The sequence below is a fragment of the Carcharhinus amblyrhynchos genome, chromosome 6, assembly GCF_965287045.1.
Source record: "Carcharhinus amblyrhynchos chromosome 6, sCarAmb.v2.hapA, whole genome shotgun sequence".
Taxonomy (NCBI): Eukaryota; Metazoa; Chordata; class Chondrichthyes; order Carcharhiniformes; family Carcharhinidae; genus Carcharhinus; species Carcharhinus amblyrhynchos.
In genome coordinates, this window is record NC_137329.1 from 58,317,331 (window position 1) to 58,326,748 (window position 9,418).

Here is a 9,418-nt window from a genome sequence, read left to right on the forward strand (position 1 = left end):
TGGGAACAACAGGAATGATATTGTCAGTGATTGACCAATGTTCCCAGCAGACCACTGTGCCATTGAATTCTGAATTTGGTGTGACATGTGTCTGCAGTGAACATGTAACATAGTGACCTGATCCAGATTTATAAACTTCTAATTTTTCCGCTGTATTTATACTTTTTGTGCTCACCAAGAGGATGGCAATATTTTCCCACTTTTGCTACCATCAGGCACTAACAGGTCAGTTAAAGTGCAGCTTTTGGATGGGGATCCTGGCTTAATTTTTCTTCTGCTCAGTAAAGAGATTTGAAACCAATTGTCGCATTCCAATTGCTGTCCCAGCTGAGATGAGACAATTTGGTAATTACACGGGCTCTTTAGTCTATGGGAACTTCACTCTCCTGACATCGCATTATGACATTTTCTTTCACCTCACCAACCTTTCTAGTGGCCTCTCCAATTTTTTTTGGCATGTGCAGTAACCACTGAAACAGGCAATAGCTTTTGCAGTGGCTAAATGGAACTCTCTGAGCTCTTTGGTGAATTTTGTTAGGGGACAGTTCTTATTAATGTTATTGATTGGGGTGGACCACAGTCCTAGTTCTCTGTCAGGTCCCATTTGTGCCTTGGCCAGTGTGAAATTGTTTAAGGAGTGCCCGATGTTGGCATGACAGGTTGAAGTCAGGTAGGCAGGTTGTGATGTGGATGTAGTTTTTAATGGTGGTGCATTTGTTGCAGTCCTGCTGCTATTATAGGGCTTTTGTTGTTATTCCTTGGCATAGTGGTTTTAGCTATTCAAGCTGACATGAAGGGAGGTGTGATTGGTGGTAAGGTCCTTGTGTAGCAGCAGGGTTGTGTTGTGTCAACCTTTTGCAAGCTACACAGTGAAATTCTCTAATGACTGGCGCTGGGTTATGGGCAAATTTGTGCTGTGACTGGCTATCAATTCTCACCCATGAGCTCATAGCTCGTGAACATCAGAGCAATTTAATCCAAAAAAAACTGGACAAAGAGATGTATTAATGGCTTTATTCCGCACCAAGGAGGGAGTTCCAAACTTATTCTCCAATCTTGATATAAAGTGGCACTGATGACTGTACCTAAGTTGTGATTACTTGTCATTTTCATTTTCTTACAGCCAATGTAAACAGTTTGGTTGTATTTCACTCCCTTCAAGTCAAAACATGATCTGTGTTGAACATAAACTGACATCAATACTTGGGTGAACAAAGCAATGTTTTATTGTCACGAGCTAGCAAGCAAAAATTCAAACAGCACTTCAGAAGACAAATCGTATCAACCATGCCAAACACTGTACGTAGCAAACCAAATGACTGAAGACATGTGTTGATCAACATAGTTAAGTACAGCAGCAAGCAGTAAAAACTAGCATGTTGGGCAGGCACATAGCGTTAGACAAATTAGCCAAATAGATCAGTTAAAAATGTATTCGCTGGCCTCAACATCATAGAATGTTTGCAGCACAGAAGGAGGCCATTGACCATTGTACCAACATTCTGCAAGAGTAAGTAGAGCCCCACTACCCTAACCTTTCCCCATCGCCCAGTAACTTTTTTTCCATTAGGTGCTTTTGCAATTCCCTTTTCAAAGCGTTATTGAATCTACTTCCACCACACTCTCAGGCAGTACATTCCAGATTCTAACTGCTCATTGTGTAAAAGTGCTTTTCCTCCTCTTACCACTTCTTTTGCCAATCATCTTAAATCTATGGCTTCTGTTTCCCTATCCTTCTGCCAATGGGAACAGTTCCTCTCTGCCTTCTTTGCCCAGACTCCTTATTTCTTGATCAAATCCCATCAACTTTCCTTTTTCATGGATGGGTCCAGCTTCTCTAATCTTTTCTTGATCTGTAGCTCCTGATACCTGGGACTGATCTTGTCAATCTTTGCTGCACCTTCATCAATGCTGTCACATCACTTGTAAAGTTCTAGAGTCATTTACATCACAGAAGGAAGCCATTCAGTTCATCATTGCAAGTTTGCTGTGCTTCTGTCAGTCTGAGTCCCCCCTGGAACTCCAAAACCCTATAGACATGTCTCTTTTAGGTGCTCATACAATACCCTTTTGAAATTATTGATTAGTTCCACGTCCACCATCCTAGTGGGCAATGAGTTATAGGTCATTACCGCCCACTGTTTAAGTAGAATTCCTCTTCATATTCTTCTTGCATTTCTTGTCCAAAACCCCAGACCTGTCTCCCCTGGTCCTGTACTATCAGTTAATGGGAACAGATATTCCTTGTCCAAATCTGTTATATAATCCTCCACCTGTTTCGAATCTCCCCTCAATCTCCTTTGTTCCAAGGAAAACAACCCTAGCTTCTCCAACCCAACCAAATATCGCATCTTTGAATATTAATACATCAGAAAGGAACTACAGAATTATTCCTAAATTGAACACAGGCTTTGCTGGAATTACGTGTACCCAGAACCAAAATACCCCCTCTTGTGAATCATGGCCAGATAACTGAACTGTTGATAACTGAATTGAAATGAGGTGGATTTTTTATCCTCATACCATTTTTGAAAACAGATCCTATTTTGAAAATCTTGGAAGACTCGCCTAATCTACTTGACAGTTGTCAACAACCTTCATAATCGATAAATATAAAGGCTTGAAAATACCAGCCTGTGGCGTTAATGCATATTGATATTATTCTGAGCTATTTGCTCTTTTGTATTGACACTTACGTCAAAGAACTTTAACTCGCTTGACCTGCTTTAGATTGAGCCATTTGCAGCCTCCTTGCCTAAATCACAATTGATTTCAGGGCAGATTCAATATTGTCACTAAAATGTTTGCATTTTGTTTTTCTTGAAGTCAGTGGAAGAGGAGGTTGAGGGCAATGTAAAATAAACATGCCAATTCATCATGAATGTATGTGTTGCTGAAAAAAGAGTGGGATTCCACCCTTCCTCCCCCCCGCCCCCCCAGCACCCTCCCTGACATGTTTTGTGGTGGCAGAGGTGGCTCACATTGATCAGCAATGAGATCTTCCTGTCCCACCAGTTGTCAACAAGGTTTTCCATTGCTCACACTTCTGCAGGCAACACATGGTGGGGTGGGGGTGGGGGTGGAGTCATCAGCAGCGGGACTGGAAGATCTCACCTCCAGGAATGGCTGGAAAATCCCACACATTGTTTGTCGAAGCTTTTCATCTTGTACTCATCAGGATATTTACAAGAATATGACGCAAGCGAAATCAATGTTAATTTTGCTTTTTCTCTTCCTTCAGCAGAGGAGATTGAGGGGAGATTTGAGAGAGGTGTAGAGGATTATGACAGGTTTGGACAGGAATAATTTCCCATTAACTGATAGTACAGGACTAGGGGAGACAGATCTGAGGCTTTGGATAAGAAATGTAACAAGAATCTCCAAGTTCTGTACTACCAAACAACTATTTAAACACATTTGTGTTATTATCAGAGACCAATTTCACCTTCAAAGGATTACCATAGATCTTTCATCTCTGCGGCTAACCTTCTTATTTTTACATTAATTACATTTTAAATGTATTTTTTAGTGTAAGAAACACTGTTTAAAAACAGAAACCAAGAACAAAATATTTTAGTTGCAGCAAACACGCTGATGCCCTATTCCTTCTTGAAAGGGCATGCTGATTATTGGCATGACTGATTTGCTCTACGTTTTAAAATATTCTTCAGCCTGCAGAACTGTTTTTTAATTTGGAAAGGATAACATCACTTATTACCAATTTATGAATTAGAGCTTCATCTAAGAACATTACATATTAACTTACTTTTTGGATTCAGTAAATGCCAAAATGCCAGCTTTGTTTATGGTCACTTAACCTTTGCCAAGTGTTAACTCCCAATTGGATCACATGAGCTTGGCTGCACTTTTATTGGTAAGCATCACGTGACAAAGAATCATAGACTCATAAATAATGTAGAGGTAGGGAACTCTGGATGACTCGGGATATTGAGACCCTGTCAAGAAGAAGGAGGCACATGACATGCATAGGCAGCTGGGATCAAGTGGATCCCTTAAAGAGCATAGAGGGTATAGGAGTAGAGTTAAGAGAGAAATCAGGAGGGCAAAAAGGGGGCACAAGATTGTTTTGGCAGATAAGACAAATGAGAATCAAAGAGCTTCTACAAATACATAAAGGCCAAAAGAGTAACTAGGGAGAGAACAAAGAACAACACAGCACAGGAAACAGGCCCTTCGGCCCAACGAACCTGCGCCGCCATTTCAACATTGTGAGTCCCCTCTTCCACCCATGACCCTTGTCTGCGCTTATGGCACTCCACATTGGAAACCAGATTGAGGGGAGACTAATTTAGGGACAATTTGTTACACCAATCAGCCTAACAGCACATCTTTGGGGTGTGGGAGGAAACTGGAACATCCGGAGAAAACCCACACAAGCACGGGGAGAATGTGCAAACTCCCACAGACACTGGCCCAAATCCATGCATCTGCACAGCAAACAGTGATAATCACTGAGCTGTCGTATTGCCCATCAGCTGGTCCAGTTTAAGCATACAGTAACAACGTGAAGCACTAGGCTACTCTCGAAACATCCAAGAGCAGCCCTCGTATGACCCATTGCGTGTATGCCCCTTGTTGGGCAACAAGGTGGACTGAAGCACCTGTGGATGAAAAGAGAAAAACATCAATAACATGCACATCTTATGCAAACATTTAAGGGAATCCCCAGAAGCTCAAAAGTGAAACAAGTGAGCCAGAAAATATGTTGGAAGGTCCACAGGAATCAATAGATTCCCAGGGACGTCCCAAGGCTCTTGATCCTTATTTAAAACAGTCTCCCTCCATCTCTATTCTGCTCATGTGCCTACCTAAGTATCCCTTAAACAACTCCAGCGTGCCTGCCTCCACCACCTTACTTGGCAGTGCATTCCATACGCCCACAATCCTCTGTGTGAAAAACCTCCCTCTAACATCTGAACTATACCTTGCCCCCCTCACCCTAAGCCTGTGGCCCCTCACAATATTTGTTTCCAATCTACGAAAAAGCTTACCACTGTTTACTCTATCTATACCCTTCATAATCTTATACACCTCTATTAGATCTCCCCTCATTCTCCGTCTTTCTAAGGAAAACAGCCCCAATTTGGCCAATCTTTCCTCATAACTCAGTCCTTCCATTCCAGGCAGCATCCTGGTAAACCTCCGCTGCACTCTCTCCAGGGTATCTACGTCCTTCCGGTAGTTAGGTGACCAGAACTGGATGCAGTACTCCAAATGCGGTCTAACCAACGTTCTATACAACTGCAACATTAGACGCCAGCTCTTGTACTCTATATCCCTTCCTATAAAGGCTAACATACCATAAGCTTTCTTCGCAACCTTCTCCACCTGTACTGCCACCTTCAAAGATTTGTGCACTTGCACCCCCAGGTCCCTCTGCATTTCTATACTCTTAATAGGTCTACCCTTTATCATATAACTCCCCCCAAAGAGAGTGGGACCTCTTAAGGATCAACAAGGTCATCTACACGCAGATCCACAAGAGATGAGTGAGAGTCTAAATTAATATTTCTCATCAGTATTCACTGTTGAAACAAGCATAGATATTAGGGAAACTGGGAAATAAATAGTGATGTCTTGAGGAGTGTGCATATAACAAAGGAGATGATGCTGGAATTTTTAATGCGCATCAAAGTAGATAAATCCCGGAGACCTGTTGAAGTGTATCCCAGGACACTGAGGGAGGCTAGGGAGGAAATTGCAGGTTCCCTGGCAGAGAGATATTTGAATCATCGATCGTCACAGGTGAGGTGCCTGAAGATTGGAGGGTGGTAAATGTTATACCTTTAAAAGGGCTGCAGGGAAAAGCCTGGGAACTACAGGCTGGTGAACTTCACATCTGTAGTGGGTAAGTTGTTAGAAGATATTTTGAGAGACGAGATCTACAGGCATTTAGAGACGCAAGCTGACTAAGAACAGTCAGCTTGGTTTTGTGAGCGGAAAATCATGTCTCACAAATTTGATTGAGTTTTTTGAATGGGTAACAAGAAGGTAGATGAGGGCAATGCAGTTGATGTTGTCCACAGGACTTTAGCAAGACTTTTGATAAGGTACTATATGGTAGGTTGTTGCACAAGGTTAAATCTCACAGGATCCAGGTTGAGGTAGCAAATGGAAACAAAATTGGCTTGATGACAGAAGACAGAGAATTGTTTTTCAAACTGGAGGCCTGTGACCAGTGGTGTGCCTCAGGGATCGCTGCTGGATCCACTGTTATTTGTCATTTATATTAATGATTTAGATGAGAATTTAGTAGGCATGGTTAGTAAGTTTGAAGATGACACCAATATTGGTGGCATAGTGGACAATGAAGAACATTATCTAGGAATGCAACGGGATCTTGATCAATTGGGCGAGTGGGCTGACGACTGGCAGATGGAGTTTAATTTAGATAAATGCGAGATGATGCATTTTGGTCGATCATTTTGGGCAGGATTAATTCAGTTAATGATAAAGCTTTGGGGAGAGTTATTGAACAAAGAGATCTAGGGGTGAATGCTCACGGCTCCTTGAAAGTGGAGTCACAGGTGGACAGAGTGGTGAAGAAGGCATTTGGCATGCTTGGTTTCATCGGTCAGAACATTGAGTACAGGAGTTGGGACATCTTGCTCAGGTTGTACAAGACATTGGTAAGGCCACACTTGGAAAACACTTGGAATATTGTATACAGTTTTGGTCACCCTATTATAGAAAGGATATTATTAAATGAGAAAGAGTGCAGAGAAGATTTACTAGGATGCTACCTGAACTTGATGGTTTGAGTTATAAAGAGAGGCTATAGACTGGGACTTTTTTTTCTGGAGCATAGGAGCTTAGGGGTGATTTTATAGAGGTCTATAAAATAACGAAGGGCATAGATCAGCGAGATAGTCAATATCTTTTCCCAAAGGCAAGGGAGTCTAAAACTAGAGGGCAAAGGTTTGAGGGGAGAGGGGAGAGATACAAAAGGGTCCAGAGAGGCAATTTTTTCACACAGAGGGTGGAGAGTGTCTGGAACAAGCTGCCAGAGGTAGTAGTAGTGGGTACAATTTTTTCTTTTAAAAAGACAAGTTGCATGGGTAAGATGGTTATAGAGAGATATGGACCAAACGCAGAAATTGGGACTAGCTTAGAGATTAAAAAAAGGGGCGGCATGACAAGTTGGCCGAAGGGCCTGTTTCCCTGCTGTCAACCTCTATGACATTATCTCCTACAGTGGAGAAGGCAGCCATTCAGCCCATCAAATCTGCACCAACTCCCCAACAGAGCATCTTACCAAGGTTCTGTCTCCGTAACCCCACATATTTACCCCACTAAGTGACCTAACCTTCACATCTTTGGATACTAAGAGGCAATTTACCATGGTCAATCCACCTAACTTGCAGTGGTCTGGCACTGTCCCCTGGCACTACCTCCGGCACAGGTTGGCACTACCAAGTTGGCACCATGCCCATACCAACCAGGCAGTGCCAACATGGCAATGCCAACGTGTCAAGAAGCAGACCCCAGTGGGAGCAAATGGGGATGGAGGGGGGTTAGTTTAGAATTGCTTGTGGGTCAGGAGCAGATGGAGGAGCAGGGGATGCTGGTGATGGCCATTGTGGATGGGGAGAGGGATGTGGCAAAGTGGATTCCGGCTCTGACTGGGGAGGCGGGAGGTGGGGGCAGGGGCTGATGATGAGGGAGGTGGTGGGGCCATGGTCGGGAAGAGAGGGGAGGAGCCAACTCCAATCAGGAGAGGGAACAGGAGCCTCTGAGATGTCCATGCTTGGCTGGGGAGAAGGTTTCACAGAATCCCTACAGTGCAGAAGAAGCCATTCCATCAAGCCTGCACCAACAACAACCCACCTGACTCTGGTAATTCTATGTATTTACCTAATTAATTCCTCAACACTAAGGGACAATTTAGCATGGCCAATCAATCTAACCTGCACATCTTCAGATTGTGGGAGGAAGCTGGAGCACCCAACAGAAACCCATGCAGACAGGGGGAGAATGTGCAAACTCCACACAGACAGTTTATTCATCTTCTGATCAGGGCGCTCTTTAAAGATGTTCCCCCCCCACTCCCCAATCTCAGTGCAGTTGGGTTTTGCTGGCGTGTTGAGGCCCCACCTCTTTACATGATGGCATGAATAATCATGTTCCCTTGCTGTTTTTTGACAGTGTGGTAGAATCTGGAAAAGAAAACCTCCCCCTCTGTTTCTCTCTCCAGCTCCTAGTCCAGAGAGAGGAAATTCTAACAGGCTTTCCATGGATAAAACTTGATTCTGATCGGAATATTCAAAGGGAATGAACAATGACAGCAAGCTGTTTGCCACTGCACTATGCAGCAGCTGCTATGTAGCACACAATGTTCAGTCCGTGCAGGTTTCCCTAAATAATGTACTTTTCAGTCCCTTGTTTCGTCATTACAAATCTTTTTGTGTGGTGCACTTCTCAATGTTACTCAGTCATTTTCTTTAGCTAACTGGCAACTCAGTGGCAGATACCCAATGTGTATGCCATTCCAAAGAACATGGTGATCAATTGGATATGATTTTGGAACATATGAACATGATTGTGTTTGTCTTTATGAGCTGAAGCATGAAAGGTTAATGTGTTCCTGTGTTCAATTCCCAACACCCAATATTGAAGTTGTAACAAAAACATTAGGAATTTTTAACATTAAGAATTCTTTCCATTCGTAATGTCCTTCTCCCCCACCCAATATAAACTGGCTATTCAAGAACTTCAGTTCTGGGGCTGAACTTGGAATAAAACATTTGAACATTTTTGGCTGCCATGATGTGTCCAAAGCACAATGATGTGAAATGAGGCATGACAGCATGTACTGTACTATATTTTTACAATGCTAATACATTCTGGTAAAGTTACAACCACTTGTCAGAGGGACATTTTGCTTGGGTGATTTTGTTGATCAGGAATTGGGAACTGCAACCAGGAAAGCCCATTTTGTTTTCGACACTGCACAGCACATGGATTGGACTACAAATTGAATCATTAGGTCTGTAACTGTTTAACTGAAACCTAGAAGCAGATTCCATATATGTCAGTGATGCATTTTACAACGTACTCATTTGTATAATTAGCTTTCCTGTCATTTACCAAGTTACCAAAGCTGAGCGATTTCCCACCTGGAAACCAATTGACCCAAAGACAAATCCAGACAGGTGTCTACGAGGCACTTCAATTGATGGATTAATGAGGTGTCTCCTTAATCAAATTATAACATTACATTTGTACCATAAAATACCACTTTGAAATTGGATAGAGTTGCACATAGGGCACAAGGACTGATTCATACACAGGAATGGGTAGGCTGAGTCACCTGACAGTGGGGCTTAGGCCTCACTGAGTTGTAAACTGTGAACTACAGAAAGCTGCTGGGCATTCCCAGTCAGCTCACCAGAGAAGA